Here is a 25,131-nt window from a genome sequence, read left to right as displayed (position 1 = left end):
TGTTCCTTACATCTTATAATTGGAAGATTAAAAAATGCCATCATTTGACTCATCACAAACATGTCTAAGTTAGGGAAACTAAAACGTAAAGATTCTGAAATATGAAACACTATAACTCAAAGAAATGCAGGCAATGCACCAAGTCCCTTAACCCTAAGGGCCTGGCCTCTGCAGGGCACCTGGAGCAGCTCATCACAGCAGGAGTGATGGACAAAGAAACTAGGAAAGTTGGGCTGGGTCTTCGGAGCATCCATCAGAGAAATGCTGTGGCTTTCCGTGGCTGGCAATTGTCTCTGAAGTAACAACAAAACTTTTGCCCAGCAGCAAAACCACCTGGTTTATATTCTAATCCTTAATGTTGTTGTTACTTTTCCTTCAATGCGACTTGATTGGGCCCCATTCCCTGCCTAGTCTTCACTTTACAATCAGCCTTAGGATAACCACTACAAAAGGAAACAATGAGGTATAATTTATGACTTAATAGTGGTGCTACAAAGAATCCTAACAAGACAATAAATTGACCCAAAGGAAGGCAGAAAAAGATATTTTTACAAAGAAAAATAGATGAGACAAATACAACATTTTTAAAAAGATAAGAGACGTAAATTCAATTGCATGGATAATTACATTAAATAAGAATAATTAAAACACTCCAACTAAGAGGAAAAGATGATAGAATGGATGCAATGCAACACCCAACTGTATTCTCTCTGTAAGAAATTCCCTTTAAAGATATTAAAAGTCAAAAGATCAAAAAAGATATATTATGGAAACAACTGATCAAAAGAAAGCAGGAGTGACTGTATTGATGTCAGACACTGTAGACTTTAGAACAAAGAATATTACCAGGAATTAAAAGGGACGAATGTGAAAGAAGGTCACTTCATCAAGAAGACGTAACAATCCCAATCTGTATATACCAAATAAGAGAGCCCCAAAGGCATAAAGCAAAAATTAATAGAAATTGAAGGAGAAACAGAAAAAATCCAAAATTGTAGTAGACTTTCGATACTCTTCTTTGAAGTAATTGATGCAGTAAGTGCGTGTGCAAAGACCTACCTGTACGCAAATGTTATAGCCAGCTGTGCTCATGACGGTCCAAACTGGAACCGATTGCTGCGTCCAGCAGCTGGCGAGAGGAAGGCATGGCGCACGGCGCAGAGCCTACCGCCCGGCAACGGGAGCGGACTGCCGCTACATGCGACCACACGGAAAACTCAAAATGTACTTTCAGTTCTCTTCTTCATCTTCTCACCTGTCAGATCTTAGCTCAAGTGTCCTTTAATCAGGCTGGATTACTTTGCTTGATAGTCTCGAAAAAGGGTGTTTCTTTTCCTTCTTTTTTTTGTTTTTTGCTTTGTCTTAATTTGCAGTTATGCAAGTTGACTCCGGTGACTATTTGATGGTCTGTCTTTCCAGCGAGGCTGTGAGCGCCCCGAGGGCAGGCCTGTGTGTGTTTAGTTCGTGCCCGCACCCCAAGGCCCTTATGCCAGCACACGGCAGCTCACTGGCAACCTGTGGCGTGCACGAGGGGACAGACTGACCGAATGACCGAGCAAATGAATGGATGAGACTGAGCGAGCTCCGTGTCACTACTCACTAGCCGTCTGGTGTTGAGTAGATGAAATAACTTTCTGAGCTTCAGTGATCAACTTTTTGAGACAGAGATAGTCACCCCTAGCCCGGCCCACGCTCACAGGAGGCGGGGAAGGCCGGGAAGCCCTGGTCACGGAGCGTGTCGCCCTGCAAAAGACCCGCAGCACGGGGAGCCTGCTACTCTCCCCGGCGCGCACCGCGATTCTACTTTTTATCACCACCGTGTCTTCAGAACACGGATGAGGAGGGGCTGTGTACACATAAAGATTCATTTATGAATGATTAGAAGTGGGGAAAAAATGAAAACGTAAACATTTTCAAGTCATACCCAGGTGAACCCCGCAGTGTGGCTGGTGTGAGCTGTGCCCACCCACCCGTCAACTCTTCTCTGCACCCTGGAGTTTGGAACCAGCCCAGGGTCCTCCATGACGTCATGGGATCCTGTGATGATGTCATGCAGCAAAAGTGGGACAACATCCTGGGAGATAATAATCCCTTTATGGTGTCCTTGCACCGTGCCGGGTATTACTCTGTGTCCTTCGCTTGGATTTTCTCATGTCATCATCACAGCGATCTTGTGTGTTGGGTCCTGTTCAACACAACGCTTTCCCAGGTGCCGAGACTGCGGCACAAGGAAGTTAAGGAATGAGCCGGAAGTCGCCAGGGAAGCAGGGGGACTTCACCATCAGACAGAGCCCTGGCGACTTTCTTTTTCACTACGCTATATAGAAAGCTGATGCTTTCAACGTTAAAATAAATGCAGCCGTCTCATTTGGTAGAATACAAATCTGAAGGCGTTTTTAAAAAAATTGTGGGTGTCCTTCTAAAAGAGAGCGAGAAAGCTTGCACCACCGCTGAGGGCCCTCAGAGGAGGTGCGGCCTCCTGGGCCTTCAGGAAGACGCCTGGGGAAAAGTATAAGGAACGTGAAGGAATTCTATTTTAAACTCTGAAATGTGAGTCTCAAATGTAGGCTTTCGGTTGTGATGATTTTACGCTGCAATGGAAGACTGGTATTTTTCTATCTGGTAAAATATAACCTGTTAAAATTTTCTCGTGGAATTGCTACATGGTGCATTTGCAACCTCCTCTTAAGAAATACTGAGATACGGGATTCAAGTAGGATAAAGGCAAAACAAGTAAACAAATAGAAGCTTAGGAGAAGTGCACGGTCCCCCCAGTTAGGATCCTCACTTTCATTCTGTTGTTGCTGCTGTGTTTGTGGTCTCCACCTCTGTGCCTCAGGCCACACCTTGTCCTGCCCTGGTTCTCACGGGCAGGGCGATCTGTTTCCACTGAGTCGCACTTCTGTTGCTGTGACACCCTTAGCCTTCCCCCCTCTGTGACCCTAGTCAGTGCTCACAGCCCATCATCAGCCTCCCCGGCTGGGGCAGCCTCCAGGCATGTGCTCCTAACAGCTCACGTGTCCTCCGAAGCGAGATGAGGCTCTTCTGTTTGCACGCTCCTCTTTGGTCCTGCCCCGATCAGATATTTCACGGCACAGGGGCACAGTTCGTATAAATCAGTGAACTTTTCTGTACTTCTGTGTCCTATCCGGTAAGATAAGCACCTCCATTGTCAGTGTGGGAGGAACAGGAGCGTGTGCAGGCCTCCCGCAGTCCCTGGCACATAATAGCCCCCATATAAATGCACGCTCATTTTTAATCAAATCACCTTTGTTTTGCGTTTTTTCAGGCTCTGTCTTCATTCAAAGAGGTTTCAGAGGCACACAATAGCACACAAATGAGAACAGCCTGACAAATTTGGAGAGAATGAGAAAGGAGGGACAAAAGGAATAAAAACCCAGATCAAGACATGAGATGGACCCAGGGTGCGGCTGGGGCCCCGGCCACGTGCCAGCGGGGCTGGGTCCCCCCGGGCTCTGAGCTCCTGCCCCAGAAACTGCACACAACTCTGTACTCCAAGGGGCGCTCGGCTATGTTCTGGCCTAATGTAAAGTCATGAGACCTGATACACCTTCTTCCTCAAAGCTTGTGAATTTAAAAAGTACACAAATATCATCTATATCCATGCATCAATATTCTATTAAAGGTAGCATGCCTATAACAGGGAGTGAAATATAAAAATCGCTTAAAATGTAAAACACAATATAAATGATCCCAAGGAATGTAATTCTTGCATCCCACCTTGATTCTGCGGCCCAGACCTCAGAGTTCCTGGAGGGTTTCCGCTGTCCTATTGGAAGGACTCCGGGAGCACCTGGAGGAGCCCTGCAGTGAGCTTGCTGTGGGGCTGGGGGTGAGCTTCATGGAGGGCCAGTGCCCATCCAGAGAACAGGTGGTCAGAACACACCTTCCCGGTTGTTTGTGCACTAGGTTTGTTATTTGTGCAATCTTCTCGTTCTCCTCCTCCTCGTCCTCTCCACCAGTGTGGGTGCCGTTTTGTGCCCTAACCTCCCCCCACCCCTCCCCACACACTCCCCACTGTGTTCCAGCCTCTAGGACAGGGGTCCCCAACCCCTGGTGACTTGCATAATGATTTCATTATATGTTACAATGTAACAATAACAGAAATAAAGTGCACAATAAATGTAATGTGCTTGAATCATCCGAAATTATCCCTCCACCACTCCCCGGTCCGTAAAAAACTGTCTTCCGTGAAAACGGTTCCTAGTGCCAAAGAGTTGGGGACTGCTGCTCTAGGAGACAACAGTTCCTTTCTCTAGAAAATCATGATGCAACCTTCTATGGTATGTGCAAATTGATGTGCAGAACCCCTCCCTAGTTATTTCATCATTCTGGTATTAATTGGGCATCTACATTTACAATTTTTATTTTTTTCTAATTGAGTGGGGTCTTGTTATGTTGCCCAGTCTGGTCTCAAACTCCTGGCCTCAAGCAATCCTCCCAATCCTCAGCCTCTCAAGTAGCTGGGACTACAGGGACATGTCATTATGCCTAACTCTACATTGCTTTAAAAAAAATTAGCCAAACTTATTCTAATGTATAGCCTGGGTCAAGAAATATTATTCCAGAGCAAAATGTACATAATAAGCAGCTCAGTACCACTTCCCCCACCTCCCTGTTGTCAGACAGATGTCCCTAATCAATCACTGTGATGGCGGATCTGCAAGGTAGGCCCTAAGATGTCTGTCCCTTGTATAATCTCCTTCCCTTGAGTGTGGGGAGAATCTACAACATAACTTCTAGCCAGTAAAACATGAGAAAGGTGATGGTGTGTCACACCTTGGTGAGGTTATGTCATTTGCAGACTGGAGAAGCCGCAGCCATGTTGTGAAGTGCTTCCCGAGTGGGTCATGGGGCAGAGACCTGCTGGCACCCATAGGGCCCGCAGGCTGACAGCCAGGGAGCAGCAGGAGCCCTCAGCCAAAGCTGGTAGGTTTGTACAATTTCTTATATGGCATAGAAAAATGCTACGGTCATGAACTTCTTTACCTAGCACAGGAGACCTTGTAATCTTCAATACTCCACTCCAGAAAGCCATCACCACTAGTCAGGTGTGGCCTCTGAGATGAAACCTGTTGACATTGCTATGAGTTTCCCTCCTTTACTGTAACAAATTACCACAAACTTACTGGCTTAAATGATACAAAGTTAGTATCTTATGGTTCTAGAGGTCAGAAGCCTGCAATGGGTGTAACCAGACTGAAATCAAGGGCTTAGCAGAGCCGTGTTCCTTTCTTGAGGCCTAAGAACTCATTTTCTCATCTTTCCCGGCTTCCAGAGATGGCCCATGCTCCTTGGCTCCGGCCTCTTCCTCCATCTTCGCGGCTGGCAATGGCCAGCCGAGTCCTTCCCACTTCATGTCACTCTGACATCGAAGCCTCTTCTGTTTTTTCTCCACTTTTCAGGACCCAAGTGGCTGACAACACTGACTCCTCTCATTATCCAAGATACTTTCCTGTCTTAAGACTTAATTAATTCCCCTTTGCCATGTAGCCTGACATGAAGATTTAGGGGATAAGGACATGGACTTTTGGAGTTGTGTCATTCTGCCCTCCACAACACCCCACACCTGGGTGAAGAATGCATTCGCCTCGATTTCACTGCAAAACCTGCTGCCCTCAGAGCGCTTGGCCTGCGATGTTATGCCTGTTGTCAGGACATAATTATTAGCAGCACCTGTCTCCTCCAAACTGCCTATAAATAGCATGTAACCCTTGGTGAGTGCCAGAAGTTCTCAATATAGTTAGCAATTCCTTAGTACCATCAATGCCCAGTCACTGCCACAGTTCCCTGGTGGCCACAGATGATTTTTTTCAGCAGTTCATTCCAGTGAGGACCCAAATAAAAAGCTTTCATCCCAATTGGTTAATATGTCGCTACAGTCCCCTAATCTATAAACGATAATGTCTTACAATCTATTAAGAACATCAGGTCATTTGTCTGGAAAGCTTCCCACAATCTGGATTTTGTTAATTCAGTTCCTCTGCATTCCCTCTGTTGGTAGCTATTCTACCAACTTGATATAAAGATAGGTTAGTTGTTTCAGTTTGACTGTAATTATTATTCCCTGTGTCGTTTTTAAACATATCCGCCTGGTCTCTGTATTTCTGTTTTTCTTGTAAATTGATAGCTAGACTAGAGTCTTGATTATGTTCAGTTTTTTTGGTAAATGGGGAGCAAAAATACTTCATAGGAGAAGTTGTCTATGTCTGTCAGGAGTCAGGACTGTCTCCCCTTTTATGATGCTTGGAGCCATTTATGACCATTGCCTAAATATGTTATTTCATTAGGGTTTTCAACATAGTAATATTTTAATTCCAGCAATTCTTCTTCATTTATTACTTGGGGTTGGAATACTTTTTAAGATAAGTTTTCCTTCACTATTTGGTTATGCTGTGGTATAGTTTGTATAAGGCAGGAAAATGCTTGATTCTCATTTTTTAAACTAATTTTCAAAATATTGGGTTGGCTCTCCAGAATCCTTAAAACATGATCCCCACTAGGTTTTGTTTAGAGATGTTATGGCTTTTTAAACACTGTTTATGTGTTTCAACTCATTGCAATGATTGTTGTTGTCAGTGCTTAAATTAGCCCATCTTTGGAGGAGTTTATTCACGTTGGCACCTGCATCTTTGAGATACCACCTCAGTAGGCTTTGATAATGTCCTCCCTTTCTGTGATAACAAAATGTTCCAAATAATCTGGGACATTTTTTGCCTCCGGCATATAATCAGTTATTTTTCCAAGGAATTCTGGCTTGAGAGAAAAATGAAGTACAGACCATGATCTATGTGCTGGGGTCTTCATTGCTACTGTGGGGGTCACCGTTTCTAGGCCTTTTCAGTGGACAGAACTAGAAAATATACATATTGTAGACATAAAACACACCGAGGATTTACACTACTGTTTAAAAACAAAGTCAGATTTCTTGGAATTTACTGAAACCCATTGATCTTGAATCTGCATCATCTTTCTCCCATTTTAAATTACAGCTCCCAACGTCAGAGCAATTATCACATTGCTTTCCCTACAACATACACAGAACACTTTCAGAATAAATATATGACACTACCAACAAAATCAGTGTTACTAAAATCAATTTAGCATTTTTTCCAAGTATTTTGTTTTCTTTTTGGTATAATTTTCTAGGGATATACAGACAAATAACTGTGTTATAAAGTCCCCACAAGAGTTCCTCTGTATTTGCTCTGTTGGTGGCTATTTTACCAACTTGATACACAGTTAGGTTAGTTGTTTCAGTTTGACTGTAATTATTAGGAATTGCTTTTTTAAAAAGTATATATAATTTTAATAGTTATTAATTAATTTTATATAATTGTAACTAATTTATATAATTATGTAAAAATATTTGCATGGCTCTAGAATCACTTCTACTAATAGACTATACCATGATAAATCCAGCTCCTAACCATATGCCTTCTAGTCTAGCCTGTCTCTTTCTGTTAAGTAGACATACTTTTAACATTTTTCATTTGCCTTTTTAAAATATAAGCAAATGTGTATCTGTCTTGGTTTGTTCAGGCTGCTATAACAGAATACCATAGACTAGGTGGCTTATAAACAACAGAAGTTTGTTTCTCACAGTTCTGAAGGCTGGGAAGTCCAATATCAAGGTGCCTGCAGAATCCGTGTCTCCTGAGAGGCCCCTCCCTGGTTCCTAGATGGCTGTCTGCTCACGTGATGGAGGGAGCAAGAGAGCTCTCTGGGACCTCTTGTATAAGGGCACTAGTCCCATTCCTGAGGGCCCCACCCATATGACCTAATCATCTCCCAGATGTCCCACCTCAAATACTATCACATTGGAAATTAGGTTTCAACATACAAAGTTCAGGGAGACACCAACATTCAGTCCATAGCAGTATGTCCCCCATTCTTAGACAAATAACAGAGAACCAAATATACTTTTCTCCACTTTGCATTTATTAATAACACTGAGATCACTTCAAAGCAGCATATAAAAATACTTGTGATTCCTTTTTCTGCTGAATGATACTCCATTGTGTGTAATGCCACAGTACATTCAACCAGTCCCTTCTTGCGGGTGCTTGAATACTTTTTCCAAATATAAGAAAACAAACAAAACACCAACCAACCCAACAAAAAAGCCCAGCAATGATTAGCTTTGTACATGTGTCTTTTTGTATTTTTGCCCATGAATCTTAAGAATAAGCTCTCAGAAGTACGATTGTTGCGATAAGGGATAAATGAACGTACCATATTTTCTCTAAATGCAATTTCTAATTACACTGCCTAGAGCTCCGCTATTTTTATTTCCTGACAGCAGTGTGTAAGAATTTCTCACAGTCTCGCCAGCAGAGAACAAATACGAAACAAACTGACTAAAGAGAAACTCTCTATCAGTTCATTCTAATCAGTGTTTCTCTTATTCTGAGCAAGGTTCAGCCTCTTCCTGTTTATCTGGTGACGTTTGCGTTTCCTTTCCGCTGCCATTGCCGTGTTCCCAAGTCCCCGTTGTCGTAAAACCGCCGCACAGACCACTCTCCACGCCCAGCACACCGCTGCCACCTAGTGGTTGGGATGACCCACGTTCAGGGAGTTGCTTCCTTGAGCTGTAACTTAAACTTTTCCTCTGTCAGATATCTAGATCCCAAGTTCCTTAGGTTCAGCTTCACTTTACAAGGTGTCTCTCCTGGGTGGGCATTGCACGTGGGCATAGGCTTCGTGATGCCACTTTCAGCGATGCTGAAATTGCGGGGCTTGTTCACTCACTGTCAGCCTGGTGGAGCAGGGAGAATGGTTCCCACCTACATTTCCCTTCCTGGGCTGAGCATCCACTGACTCCTCTTCCCTGGGTCCATTACGTCTTGAGGGATCAAAAGGGAAATTTAAAAACCTGTCTCACCCTCTGAATTTTTTAGCTGGTATTTCTCTCTATGGAGGCCTTTCTCTCACTGCCTATTTAGTTACTCTGAGAGATAGTTCATACAAAAAAGTCCAGATCAGTGTTTTATTCTTGGTTTTTATCAATTTTTCAGAATAAGATAAAGAACAGTGTTTAGAGAGTACAATACGGGTGATAGGTATGTGCTCATGTTTTAAATACCAGTTAGTTGTATTTTTCTAAAATTTTTTAGTAGACGGAGACATTGTTTTAAAAGAAATATTATGAGTTCATATTGACATTGTCAAATTCTGATTTAAGATTTAGGATGTTAATTTCTTTAACATTTTTATTTATTTTCTCTTAAGCTGAAAATCTTGGCTCCTAACAACATTCACATGATTATTGGCTTTATCTTGTAATATATCAATAACAATTTCAAAAGAACAATACCAATAATGACTCAGTTTTAAATTTTTAGGTGATTATGTCCTTAAAACACATCCTATTGAGAATATATAACCAAAACAGTGTTTTAAAATCAATTCGAGCAATGATTTTGTTGTATGGTGATGCTAACAGTCAAATAGAATTTTAAACTCCTTTATTTCCTTTTGTTTTCAACTTTCAGGGATTGCTATTTTTTTTTTAATTTAACCTAGTTTTTTAATTATACAAAAATGTGTACATGATTCCCCAAATCAAAATTATATAAAAATTGCATTCAGAGAAGCTTGCATCATCTCCGTCTCCTCAATTCTATTCCATCACTCTGCCATAGGCACTGTTTATTAGATTTTGGTTTGTCTTTTCTTTAGTTTATTTTCATGATATAAGGGCCTAGTGAATCTATTCATATTTTCCTTTTGCATGATTCTTCTCATATTTTTTCTGAGGACAGTCAAAGTAGTAAGATCAAATGCTTATTAAATTTTCCAGTATATTGCCAAGTTCTAATCTATTGGGGGTTTGCAGTCCTACCATCAATATATAAACCTGTTTCTGCACAGTATTAGCAATCAAGTGTACAGACTATAAGAGTTTTTTCATATAAGTGACAATTTTAATTTCTCATTATAAATGAGCTGAGCAACTTTTCATATGATGAAGGGCCATTTATCTTCTTTTTTTCTGTGAATTCTCTCATATGTTGTGCTTGATTTTAAAATTTTATTTTTTTCTTGAGTGCTTCTCAAGTTTTATCTATTCTCTATACATTAAAGATATAATGATTTCGAGATCCATCCATGTTGTATGTATTTTGTAACATTTTGTTCATTTGTATAGCAGAGTAGATTTGGATATGCCACAATTTATTAATTTCCTAACTCACGATATGAATTGCTTCCAATGTGGGACTGTTATTAATGCAGTATATAAATAATACACATTTTTTATTGTGTGTGTACACACACAAATAATACTGTGCATGTACACACACACACAATAAAAATATTATATATGTCTTCATTTCTCTTAGGGAAATACCTCAGAGTAGAATTACCAGGTCTGTGATCAATGTCTTTTTCTCTGTGTAAGGTGCTTCCATACAGTTTCCAAAGTGGTTGCACCATTTTGCATTCTCATCAACAATGTAATGGGACTCCTATTAACTTTAAGAAAATAATATAAACATATTCTTATTGTAAATTTTGATTGACAATCCAGTATATATCTTTATGTATATATACATATATATTTCTTGCATAAACCAAAGCTCTTTCGGATCCTGAACATTTTTAAAGAGTGCAGAGTAACAAGACCCACCTGCTGTTTTACAGGAAAGTTTAGAAAGGGAATGTGTCTGTTTCCCAGTGTCTGTTTCCCAGCAGCCACGAGGGGGATCCCTCACTATCTTGTTTCTCTCACTAAGCAAAGTTCATTTTAGGGAAACAAATGCTCAAAGACCCCCAGAACAATTCGAGGCCACATGGATGAAAAACACCAACTTAAGAATATACAATTCTGGACCATGAAAATCTCTCTCGATTGTGTCTCAGCGCTGGGACAGCCTGGTTTTGTCACTAGGCTGCTAAGACTGTTTTTGCTGCTGTTGCTGCTGTTTTACAATGTTCATTGTAAACAAACTGCAAAAATGAGCAAATTCTGGGCCCTGCCGTGTGAATACGCCCTCATGTCCGTAGTGCATCCGAAAATGCAACATTGGGAAATACTGAGTTACACAATGCAGTCTCAGTAAGATAACAGCAGAGTAATTGCTCTGGAGAAATGCAACTTGTGCACGTGGGACGCAGGTCCCACCCCTTAACCCGTCCGCCCTGCAGGGAGCCAGAGGGACAGATGCCTGGGGAAGCCCAAGAAGTCCATCTGTGAAGGATGCGCGTCCCCAGCGGGGCGACTCTGGCCGGACGCACCTGGACGGGGCAGCTCGACTCAGGCCTTTACACGTCGCCAGGCCTGGAGCACAAGGCCGCTGTCAGGTGTTTGCTTGGGCTGCTTCCTTGTCCCAGGGGGCACGAACAGCCTCACAGCGATGCAGGTGGGGAAGAAGGGCGCAAACAGGGGGCTCCACCGGAAATGTCCCAGGAGGGGCTGCAGCTCGGGTCCCCAGCTGATCCCGCAGCATCCAGGTGGCATGGCAGGTCCTGGCGCGGGGCTCAGGCCGGGGGGTCCCTCACCAATGTCAGAGGTCTTGGCTGGCCCTGGGGGTGAGATGCAGTCGGGGTGCACACCTGGTGCAGCGCTCACCTTGAACATTTGTAGAATGGATTAAATATTCACTTTTACCTTGGTAAGGCAAGCAATCCTAGTTAGCAATTGATAAGGAATCAATATTAGAGATCAATACGTAAAGTGTCCATGACTTTTGGAAAGTTTCAACGACTCCTCAAAGATTAACCCCAAGGCTCTCCCCTCGGGCCCAGGCCTCGCCCTCCGTGCACCTGGCGCGTGTCTTCCCGGCGCCCACTCAGGTGCGCGGGACTCGGCCTCGCCTTCCCACTCGCCGATAGGGCACACACGGTCCTATCCAGGGGTCGTGGGGTCTCCAAGAGGCTATAAATATTCCTGTTTGTTCTGGAAATGGTTAAGCCTCACAAAAGTAAAGGGGATAGAAAAATGAACCTCTGCGTACCCTCCCCCCACGCCCCAGAGGTGTTCAACATCTGGCCTGTCTGATTTAATCTCATCCCAACTGTAATCCTTTTTCCCTAAAATATGTTAAAGCAAATCCCAGACAGTGTGATTTTGCTTATAATAATTCAAGATATTTCTCTTCTAGAAAAGGATTTTTTAAATACTTTAACATACCAAGGAAACCATGCTCACAGCTAACAAATTGTCATGAATCTCTTAGTATCATATAATAATTAGTCAGGGTTTACTGTTTCTGGGTGATCTCATGAATGACTCTTGGCGCTTCATTTGCTCAAGCCCTTTTCCAAACAAGACCCGGACACTTATGTTGGGTGACATGTTTCTAAAGTGTCCTTTCACTTACGGAGTTCCTTTTTTCCTCATTTTTCTTTGTTTACCTCTCTGTTAGCTGTTGGGGTTTTTGCATTGCGTGGTGCGTTTCGGCATGACGTTTCTTTGTTGAGAAACCGGACACTTGCCATGTCACAGGGCGGCCCAGGTGTGGGTGAGCTGCTCCAGCCCTGTCTTCCCCGGAAACGGGTCTCCATCAGAGCCAGGCTCGCTTCCCTGGGGAAGACGCAGCTGGGTCTGGAGTGCGTCCTGTCTCCTCCCGGGCAGAGGCGGGGACATCAGCTTGTATAACTTTTCTGGCTGTCACCTTTGTAAGGAAATTGAATCTCTTTCTTCTGTTAAGTTCACCATCCACTTTCCCCTAATGACAGAGCAAGAGCAGTTTCTCTGGAAACACAGAAGTGACCAGGGGCTCCCCCTTGTGGCTGCTGGAAAACAGACTCATTTCTAAATGTTCCTCCAGAACAGCAGTTCTCAGCAATTGAGCAATTGGGTCTTGTGGTCCCTTTACAATCTTAAAACATATTCAGGGTCCAAAATAGCAGGTTTATGCAGGATATATATAGATATATATGTACATGTATACATATATATACACATATACACACATATGCTTATATACTGTAGGTAGATAGGCATAATTGCTATATTATCAAAATTCAGAAATTGAAAATATTTTTGTCTTATTATTTCAAAATTAATAATAAGCCCAGTATGTTGCTGATGAAAATGGAAAATGGTGCAGCCAATTTGGAAACAGTATGACAGAACTTTATGTAGTCAAACATATATTTATCCCTGCAGCAGTTCTATTTCTAGATACTTACCCAAGAGAAATGAAGACATGCATATACACTCCTACACACACACACACACACACATACACACACAAGAAATACGAATTAATTATATTCAGCATTATTTATAATAGCCAAAAGTTCAGAAGAATCCAAATCTCCATCAGTTAGCAAATAAAGAAGTTGGGTCCTGTCCCAAGCTACTGAGCAATGAAAATGAAGAAAATGTTAATATGGAAGGATCTCAAAAATATTATACCTCTAACATATAGAGAATGTCTAAAATTAGGGAACAATTCAAGTAAAGACCAATTTTTTAAACTTAAAAACTCTCATTCATTGCTTCTGGGAATGCAAAATGGTAAAACCGCTTCGGAAGATAGTTTGTTGCTTTCTTATAAAACTAAATATACTCTTATCATACAATCCAGCAAGCACACACCTTGGTTTTACTGAAAGGAGTTGAAAACAGTATGTCCACACATAAAATACGTGCATGAAGATGTTTACTGTAGCTTTATTCACAATTGCCAAATCTTGGAAGTTTCCAAGGTCCCTTCAGTGGATAAATGGATAAACTATAGCACACCCAGACTATGGAGGAAGCTTCAGTGCATACTATGAAGTGAAAGAATCCAACATGAAAATGCTAGATACTGCATAATTCTAACATGATATTCTGGAAAACATCAGAGGGAGAGGAAAAAGAGCAGTGGATGCCAGGAGTTGGGAGAAGAGAGGTATGACTAGGCAGAACACAGAGGGTTTTTAAGGTAGTGAAAATATTCTGTACAATAATGTCATTGTGGATACAAGACATCATAAGTCTGTCCAACCTGATAGAACGCACAACACCAAGAGTGGACCCTTATGGAAATATGGACTTTGAACCACAATGCCGTGTCATTTGTGACGAATGGGCCACTCTGGTGGGGATGCTGACGGTGGCAGGGGCTGTGCATGTGTGGGGACACAGGTACATGCAATATCTCTGTGCCTTCGGCTCAACTTTGTTATAACCTAGAACTGATCCAAAGAGAAAGTATTTAAAAATAAACAAACAAAATCATACCTTTCTCTAGATTTTAGGGATATGGTTAATTATTTTATACTAAAACAAGAACAGAGATATTGAGTAGATAGTAAAATTCAAATGTTTTAAAAAAATAAACAAGAGGCACCAAAATATTATCAGTTGCATCATTTGTATTTGATGATAATGTTGCATCGTATATAACTACCTCCCCCCTTCCCAGCTCACTTCGAGAACCTGCTAAGTTTTCTCTCTCTTTATAGGAATTTTAGTATAAAAGTTTGGATGTCCTAGGTAAGCCTTCTGTCAATAACGAGAGGAATACACACCAATTTTATAGAAATATATAAGCTTTCCTCGTAATTGAATCATTTTGTGATTTCTTCAAAAGAGAAAACCTGTCTTCTCTGAACCCCCAAAAGTGGTCCTTTGTTCCACAGGAGCACACATAGTCCCAGGTTAAAAATTGATCTAGAAAAATCCCAAATCTTATGAATATCTTATCTATTACAAATTAACCCAGAAAGCAAGGAGATTTGTTTTTATAATGTGATAGATTTTTGAAGATTGTTTTGAAAATGAAAGTTTAAAAATTTGAAAAATTCTCATAGAACTCTGAAGCCTTCTAGAATATTCCTATGGTGTCTGCAGATACTTGTGGGAAACACTGACCTTTATTTTATTACCTACACAAGTCATATAAAAAATAAGACAATTTCTCAGAGTTCCTACAATTTCTCTGACTTTTCATTATACTTATATTTTTTAAAATTTTTTATTGATACATGATAATGTACATATTTTCAAAGTACATGTGATTATTTGATATATTCATATAATGTATAAAGATCAAATAAGGGTAATTGGGATATCCATCACCTTAAATGCTTATCTTCATTCTAGGAACATTCAAATTATTCTCTTCTAGCTATTTTGAAATGACAATAGATAAATTTTTTTGTGAGATGGAGTCTCACTACATTGCCGAGTAGAGTGTTGTGGCATCAGCCTAGCTCACAGCAACCTCAAACTCCTGGGCTCAAGCGAACCACCAGCCTCTGCCTCCTGAATAGCTAGGACTTCAGTTGCATGCCATGACACTCAACTAATTTTTGTATTTTTAGTAGAGATGGGGTCTCAGTCTTGCTCGGACTGGTCTTGAACTGCTGTGAAGCGATCCCCCCACCTGGGCCTCCCAGAGTGCTGGGATTACAGGGGTGAGCCACCACACCTGGCCCTCAGTGTTAGCTATAGTCACCCTATTTTTCATACCATGGTCACCTAGATCTATCAAACACTAGGCATTATTTCTTCTAACTGTGTATCTGTACCCGATCTTGAAGCCCTCTCCTCCCCTCCCCTTCCGGGCCTTTGGTAACCACCAATCACTCTCTATCTTCATGAGATCCATTTCTTCTTAGCTGCCATGTATGAAGGAGAACATGTGATAATTGTTTTTCTGTTCTTTGCTTTCCCTTATCATGATGACCTCCAGTTTTATCCATGTTGCTGCAAATGACAGGCTTTCGTTCTTTTTTATGGCTGAATAATATTCCATTGTGTACCTATCACGTTTCCTTTATCCATTTATCCACTGATGGGCACTAGGGCTGATTCCCTATTTGGGCTATTGTGAATAGTGCTGCAATAAACATGGGGTGCAGATATCGTTTCCATATATTGGATCATATGTTCTATTTTTAGCATTTTGAACCTCCATAATGTTTTCCATAATAGCAATAATAATTTATAATACCACCAATGATTTATGAGGGTTCCCCTTTCTTCACATCCTCACCATCATCTGTTATTGCCTGTCCCTTTTAAGAGCTCACATTTTTTGGTTCCACCCATGTGGTTAATCCACTTTTGTTTAATCAAAGTCAATGGATCAGTAACCTATTCATGCAGTGATATCGTGTTATACTCTCACACACTGTTTCCACGCCAAATGGGAAGAGATTGTACATGGAAAACGTACCATTTAGTGGCAGTCTTGAGGGCCATCTTAAAAATTTGCCTAAAACAGACAACCTTATGGTGATAGGAGGAAAAAACTAGAATTCAGGACCTGCCACGAAGGAGCTGTAAGCAAACACCTCAGACTCCTCCTCTGAACTCCAGGAAACTAAACTCTAAAGTGGGTATAGTCCAGAGGTACATGGAGCCAAACAAAAATGACTATCCAACTTGAATCGCTCAGTGTTTCCCCACATTAGATTAAAGTGGCCTGCTCCTGTGCTGTTTAGCTACCAGAGGGCGAGGCTGAACCCTCTCTGGAGGACAGTGATGTTATCCAAAGCCACTAAGCTGAATACACAACGTCCTTCATTTAGTAAAATGTTAACAGGTACACAAAGAATCAGGACCAAAAAACACACAAATAACAGAAACAGAGTCAAAGAAGATCTTTGTGTTTAATTTATCAGACATAGACTTAAAAATACAATAATTGTGATTGATAGAGTCAAGAAAAGATATGATAGAGAATATAGGACCACTACAGGAATCTATATAATGGAACCAATTCTGAACTTTGTAAGGAAAAGCGCAAGCTCTCAAAAGCTAATACAGCCGGGCGCGGTGGCTCACGCCTGCAATCCTAGCACTCTGGGAGGCCGAGGCGGGCAGATTGCTCGAGGTCAGGAGTTCAAAACTACCCTGAGCGAGACCCTGTCTCTACTAAAAATAGAAAGAAATTAATTGACCAACTAAAAAATATGTATATACAAAAAATTAGCCGGGCATGGTGGCGCATGCCTGTAGTCCCAGCTACTTGGGATGCTGAGGCAGGAGGATCACTTGAGCCCAGGAGATTGAGGTTCCTGTGAGCTAGGCTGATGCCACGGCACTCACTCTAGCCTGGGCAACAAAGTGAGACTCTGTCTCAAAAAAAAAAAAAAAAAAAGCTAATACAATCTTAAACAAGAATAAGGTCAAAAATCAGTCTTGCTGCGATGAAGGTTTGTTATACAGCTACAGGAACATGGCAGTGTGATGTTCATGGAAGGAGAGACACATAGATCAGTCGAATAGAACAGAAGTGCAAGACATAGACCCCACAAATAGGCTCCACTGAAACTTGACAGAAGTTCAAGAATACCAGAGAAAGGTTAGTCTTTTGAACAAATGGTGCTGGAGCCACTGAAGAGCTAAAAAAAAATTCATCTTGACCTAAACCTCACACCTTATACAAAAATAAACTCAGAATGGCTTGCAGGCTTAAATGTAAACTGTAAAACTGTAATACCTTTAGGATAAAAAATTAGGAGATAATCCTTGGAACCTAGGGTTAGGCAAAGAGTTCTTAGACTTGACACCAAAAGCACAAGCCATGAAAGGAAAAAAAACGCCACATTGGAACTCATCACTTTTGCTCTGCAAAAGCTCATGTACAAAGTATGATAAGAAAAACTACACATTGTGAAAAAACTATATGCAAACCACATAAGTAACAGAAGACTAGTATCAAACGTATGTAAAGTACTCTGAAAACTCAAGTAAAAAAACAATTCAACTGGAAAATGAGCAAAACACACTAACAGACATTTCACCCCAGAGATGGAAAATAAGCACGTGAAAGAGGTTGAACTTCACTGGCCATTAGAGAAATGCAAATGAAAATCACAGCAAATGATCACTTTATACCTATCAGAATGGCTAAAATTAAAAAATAATAACGCCAAAAGGTGACCAGGATGCGGAGAAACTGGATCTCTCGTGTGTTGCTGGTGGAAATGTGAACTGGAACGGCCGCTCTGGAAAATAGTTTGTCTATCTAAAGAAGCAATCACTGTTTGGGCCACTATTTGCACTCTTAGGCATTTATCTCAGGGAAATGGAAAGTTACACTCATACAAAAGTCTGTACACAAATATTCATAACAGCCTGAATGTAGAAACAACCAGATGGCATTCAACAGGTGAATGGTTAGACAAACTGTGGTACATCCATGCCATGGAATACTTGTCAGCATTAACAAAAAACGAACTGTTGATACATGCAACAACTTCTGACAGTGCCAAAGTTTCCATACTTGCCTTTGTCGGTTCAGTGTTGCTCTAAGGGCGACCTGAGGCTGGGTAATCGATAGAGAAGACAGGTGTGTTTGGCTCACGGTCCTGCAGGCTGTATGAGAAGCGTGGCGCCAGCACCTGCACCTGGTGAGGGCCTGGGGCTGCTGCCGCTCCTGGCAGAGGGGAAGAGGACCCAGCTGTGCAGGGACCACAGGCAAGACAGGAAGCAGGAGAGGGTGGGAGGTGCCTGGCTTTGTGGCAACCAGCTCTCCAGGGAACTAACAGAGCAAGAACTCACTCCTGTGGAGAGGGCATTCATCTATCCCTGAGGGATCCACCCCCATGACCCAAACACCTCCCAAGAGGCCCCACCCCCAACACTGGGGATCAAATTTCAGTATGAGACCTGGAGGGGACAGATATCCAAACTGTAGCAATGCATATGATTCCATTCATAGAATCTTGAAATGACAAAATTACAAAATTGAGAAGCAGATTATTGGTTTCCATGGGTTAAGGATGGAAGGGTGGTTATAAAAGAGAAACATGGAACTATAGTAGTGCCATGTAGCCATAGAACTATCACGAATATACACAGACCTACAAGTGCGATAAAATTGGGTAGAACTAAATACACACACAAATGAATACAGATAAAACTAGCAAAGTCTGAACAATATTGGTGGACTGTATCAATGTCGCTATCCTGAATGTGATATTGTATTACAGTTTGCAAGATATTATTTGAAAGAAATAATGGGTTCTGTTTTAAAGTCTCTTTTGTCTGACGTTAATACAGGCACTCCGGCTCTGCTATTGCTTGCACAGCGTGTCTTTTTCCACCCTGTTATTTTCAACCTATTTTTAAAGTAAATGTATGTTTTCTATAAGTAGTGTATACATTAGGCGTCCTCAAACTACAGCCCGAGGGCCACATGTGGGTGTTTTGCCCATTTGTTTTTTTGCATCAAAATAAGATATGTGCAGTGTGCCTAGGCATTTGTTCATAGTTTTTTTTTTAAACTATAGTCCAGCCCTCCAATGGTATGAGGGACAGTGAACTGGCCCCCCGTTTAAAAAGCTTGAGGATCCCTGGTATAGTTTGTTAAACAAAATAATGGATTGAGCCCCTGCGCTAGGCCCCAGTGGAAGAGACTGAACCACACTGGGTCACCCATGCCCAACGCCCCTCAATCTAACTGGAACTCTGAGGAAGCAGGTGGATCCCCAGAGAGACCAGGTTTTCCTGAAAACAGAAGCACTGGTCCATAATAAGGAAGGAGCTTGTCCTTTAACTGTTCCCATGAACGGTAACTTGAAATAACCTCACGTTATTCAATCAACTTTTCCCGTCTTCTTCTGTTTCTGCTTCCCACTGTGCAAAACCCACTGCTCCGCCTTTCCCAGTGGGAGCTCGGGTTCTATGTCACAGATGGAGGCTGCCCTGATTCCTGAATTGTGGGAAAAAAAGCTACTGAGACGTTTAACTTTCTTGTAATTTTGTCTTTTTTTAATTATTTCATCACAGTATGGGGGTACAAGTGTTGTTAAGGTTACATATATTGCCCTTGCACCCCCCCTCAGAGCTTCAAGCGAGTCCCTCCTCCGGGTGGTGCCCATCGCACTCATTATGTAAGTACACACCCTTCCCCTCCTCCCCTCCCCTGCCCCACACCCGATAAATGTATTTTTTTTTTTTTTTTGGCCATTTGGTTACACTTTATCTTTGCCTCTCCCTAGGAAGAGTTAGAGTGAGTCAGGATCTCTACCTGTCACCTCTCATAAAAAGCCACTCAAGATGGGGAACAGATATAAACCTAAGCCATGAAACCTTAAGCATCCTAGAAGAAGATGTTGGGAAAACCCTATCAGACATTGGCCTAGGCAAAGAATTCTTGAAGAAGACCCCCAAAGCAATCACTGCAGCGACAAAAATAAATGGGATCTGATCAAATTAATTTTGCCTTTTGACCAGTGAATCTTATGGCTAATCCAGTGTGACATCTCTGACTTTTGATTGGATTGTTAAATCTATTTATATTTTTTAATATATATATGTATATGTGTGTGTGTGTGTGTGTGTGTGTGTGTGTGTGTATCTCATAGGGATGGGGTCTTGCACTATGTTGCCAGGCTGATCACAAACTCCTGAACTCAAGCAATTCTCCTCCCTCAGCTTCCCAAAGTGCTGGGACTACAGGTGGGACCACCACACCCAGCTCCACCTTTATCATTGTTGTTGATATGGTTCGATGCCCACCTGCTGTGTTCCTTTGTCATCTCTCTCTCTCTCTCTCTCTCTCTCTCTCTCTGTCACTGTCTCATGCCCTCTCCCTTTCTCTCAGTTCACCTGTTCCCCATTTATGTTCCTCTTTTGCATGAGGTGAATGTTTCCCAGAGTTACATGTTCATTTCTTTAATGATGTAACTATTTTTGTCTGCACTATTAGTGGTTGCTCTAGGGTCTACAATGTGCATCTTGCCAGAGTCACCTTCAGATTTATACTAAATTCCAGTGAGAGACAGAAAATGTACTCTTTCATAGCTCTATTCCCCCACCCTAGTTTTGTATTATTTAGCTATACATACTATTTGTAAATGTGTTGCAAACGCACAATACATTGTGATCATTGCTACTTTTTATGATTTCACATCTTTTAAAGAATCTAAGAGAAGGGAGCACATATTTATAGAGTTTGTCTTCTTATCTGCCTTATTGGCCATTTATGGTTCTCTTTGTTTCTTCCTGGATTCAAGTTACTGTCTGTGATATCTCTTTACTCCTGTGTGGCTTTGTCCCACCCTTCCCCTTTGTGTTCTTACTGTCACATATATTACATTTTCATATACCACAAACCCAATGCAGTTATATGCAGATTAGTTTATGTGACTGCTTGCTAAATCAGTCACATGAGGAAAGAAGAAGAAATATGCAATTACGATATCTGTTATAATTACCTACATAATTATCTTAATCAGCACTCTTGCTTTTGTAATGTGAATTTGATTTAATGCTTGGTCTCACTTGCTTTCAGTCTGCAGAATTTCTTTTAATATTTTTTTCAGGCAAGTGTGCTCAAAACAAATTCTCTTAGTGTTTGTTTATCTTGGCATACATTTATTTTTATTTATTTTATAAAGGTAGATTTTTCCAGATATGAGATTTTATTTTGACAGGTTTTTTTCTTTAGCACATTGAACCTGTCATTCTATTTCATTTGGGCATTGATTTTTTTTATTTCTTCAGCAAATTATGGGGGTTAAGATGGTAAAGTCATGTATATTGCCCTTGCGCACCCTCGCCCCTCGAGTCAGAGCTTCAAGTGTGTCCATCCCCCAGACGGTGGGCACGGCACTCATTATGTGTGCATATACCCATCCCCCCCCTCCCACCTGCCCAACACCCGATAAATGTTATTTCTATATGTGCACTTAGGTGTTGATCAGTTAATACCAATTTGCTGGTGAGTACATGTGGTGCTTATTTTTCCATTCTTGGGAAACTTCACTTAATAGAATGAGATCCAGCTCTATCCAGGATAATACAAGAGGTGCTATATCACCATTGTTTCGGATAGCTGAATAATACTCCATGGTATACATATACCACATTTTATTAATCCACTCATATATTGATGGGCACCTGGATTGTTTCCATATCTTTGCAGTTGTGAATTGTGCTGCTATAAACATTTGAGAGTAGGTGTCTTTTTCACAAAATGGCCTTTATTCTTTTGGGTAGATGCCCCATAATGGGATTGCTGGGTCAAATGGTAGATCCATTTGTATTGCTTTAAGGTATCTACATATTGCTTTCCTCAGAGGTTGAACTAGTTTGCAGTCCCACCAGCAATGTAGGAGTGTTCCTATTTCTCTACATCCATGCCAACATTTATTGTTTTGGGACTTGTTAATAAAGGCCATTTTCACTGGAGATAAGTGATATCTTATTGTAGTTTTGATTTGCCTTTCCCTGATGATTAGAGATGTTGAGCATTTTTCCATATGTTTATTGGCCATTATTCTGTCTTCTTTTGGAAAGTTTCTGTTCATGTCCTTTGTCCACACTTTGATAGGGTTGTTTAATTTTTCTTTGCTGATTTTCCTGAGTTTCAAATAGATTCTAGTTATCAGCCCCTTATTGGATGTGTAGCTTGTGAAAATTTTCTCTCATTCTGTGGGTTATCTGTTTGCTCTCATGACAGTTTCTTTGTGCGGAAGCTTTTTAATTTGATCATGTCCCATTTATTTATTTTTGTTGATGCTGTGATTGCCTTTGGGGGTCTTCTTCATAAATTTTTTGCCTAGGGCAATCTCTAGAAGAATTTTTCCAACGTTTTCCTCTAGAATTCTAATAGTTTCACACCTAAGGTTCAAGTCTGTTACCCAGCATGAGTTGTTTTTGTGAGAGGTGAAAGGTGTGGATCCTGTTTCAGTTTTCTATATGTGGATATACAGTTTTCCCAACACCATTTCTTGAATAAGGATTCTTTTCCCCAGTGTATGTTTTTGTCTGCTTTGTCAAATATTAGATAGCTATATGAGGATGGTTTTATGTTTGGGTTCTCAGTTCTGTTCCACTGGTCAATGTTCTTGTTCTTGTGCCAGTCCTAAGCTGTTATAATTACTATAGCCTTGTAGTATCATTTGAAGCCTGGTAAATCGATACCTCCCATTTTGTTTTTATTGCCTAGGATTGCTTTTGCTATATGGGGTCTTTCTAGTTCCATATGAAGTATACAATTATTTTTTTTATATCTGTGAAAAATGATGATGGTATTTTAATAGGGATTGCATTGACTCTGTAGATCACCTTGAGTAGTATAGACATTTTAACAATGTTGATTCTCCTGCCCCACAAGCATGGTATTGTTGTCCACCTGTTTACATCCTCTATTTCCTTCTTCAGTGTTTCATAGTTCTCCCCATAGAGATCTTTTGCCTCCTTAGTTAAATATATTCCTTGGTTCTTTATTTTCTTTGTTGCTATTATGAAGGGAATTGAGTCTTTGATTTGATTCTCAATTTGAATGTTGTTGGTGTATATGAATGCCTCTGATTTGTGTGTATTGATTTTGTATGCTGAGACTTTACTGAATTCACTTATCAGTTCAAGGAGTCTCTTGATTGAAACCTTAGGGTTTTCCATATATAATATCATATTATCAGCAAAGAGTGAGAGTTTGATCTCTTCTGCTCCCATTTGGATGCCCTAAATTCTGCTCTCTTGTGTGACTGCTGTAGCAAGGACTTCCAGCACTATGTTAAATAGAAGTGGAGATAGTGGGCAACCTTGCTTTGTTCCAGTTCTAAGTGGGAATGCTTTCAATTTTTCCCCATTCAGTATGATGTTGGCTGTGAGTTTGTCATATATGGCTGGTATCATTTTTACGTAAGCCCCGTCTATGCCTATTTTGTTAAGCGTTCTTATCATAGAAGGGTGTTGAATTTTGTCAAATGCTTTTTCTGCATGTATTGAGAGGATCATATGGTCTTTGTTTTTGCTTCTGTGCATGTACTGAATTACATTCATAGATTTGTATATGTTGAACCATTGCTGCATCTCTGGGATGAAGCCCACTTGGTTGTGATGGATTATTTTCTCGATAAGCACCTGGATTCAATTAGCTAGTATTTTGTTGAGAATTTTTGCGTCTATATTCATAAGGGATATTGGTCTGTAGTTTTCTTTTTGTGTTGCATCATTTCCTGGTTTTGCTATCAGGGTTATGTTGACTTTATAAAATATGTTCAGTGGAATTCCATCCTTCTTGATGTTGTGAAATAATTTCTGCAGGATAGGCACAAGTTCTTCCTTGAGGTCTGGTAAAATTCTGGTGTGAAACCATCTGGTCTGACACATTTCTTTTTAGGAAGGTTTTTTATTGCTATTTCAATTTCAGTACTTGATATTGGTCTGTTCGGGAATTCTATTTCCTCCTGGTTGAGCTTAAGGAGGCTGTGTTTCTAAGAATTTGTCCATTTCCTCTACATTTTCCAGTTTATTAAGGTTTTTGTAGTATTCATAGTTGATGTCTTGTATCCCCGTGGCATCAGTTGTAATTTCTCCTTTTTCATTCCTGATGGAGCTTATTAGCGTTCTTTCTATTCTGCTTTTCATTAGTCTAGCCAAAGGTGAGTCAATTTTAATTATTTTTTCAAAGAACTAATTTTTTATTTTATTAATCTTCAATAGAGTTTTTTTGTTGTCAATTTCATTTAGCTCTGATTTGTTCTTATTAATTTCATTTCTTCTGCTGGGTTTGGGGTTGTTCTGTTCATCTTTTTCCAGCTCTTTGAGATGATTTATTAGGTTGTGTATTTCTGATCTTTCTGTCTTTTGCCATAGGCATTTATGGAAGTAAAGTTTCCTCTTAGGACTGTGCATTCATTCATACTTCATTATTTCCCAAAGTTGGAGGCAGGTGCCCTCCAGAGCCAGATAAGCATGGCACAATGGCAGTAGTGACACTGGAGTGGCACTGACGCCATTATGGGGATCCAGAGAAATAGAAATGGGGGCCCTCAGTTTAATTTGAAGTACAGATAAAGTCTAAATATGTTTTATAATAAGTAGATTTGAAATATTGCATGAGACATACACTAAAACATTTGTTGTGTGTCTGGAGATCAGATTTAACTGGGTGCCCTGTGTCTTATCTGGGGACCCTAGACAATGAAGTGCTCTCATGTTCCTAGAGATGGGTGTGGAATTTAGCTCAGAGCTTCCTGGGCAGAAAGAGAATGTGTCCCCAAAGGGACCCTTCAGGGCTGTACTGTGAAAGTGCCACAGTCCATCGAATCCATCCCGTCTTGGGGGGCGGGGGTTTGAATTGTTTCCAGATACAGCAGAAAACAAAAGAAAAGAAAATCTACCACCCCAACAAAAAAGCTGAAATGATTAGCTTTGTACATATACGTTTTCGTATTTTTGCCCATGAATCTTTAGAATAA

Source organism: Microcebus murinus, chromosome 16 (genome assembly GCF_040939455.1).
Source record: "Microcebus murinus isolate Inina chromosome 16, M.murinus_Inina_mat1.0, whole genome shotgun sequence".
Classification (NCBI taxonomy): domain Eukaryota; kingdom Metazoa; phylum Chordata; class Mammalia; order Primates; family Cheirogaleidae; genus Microcebus; species Microcebus murinus.
The sequence above is the reverse complement of the archived record's forward strand: the minus strand, read 5'-3'. Positions refer to the sequence as shown.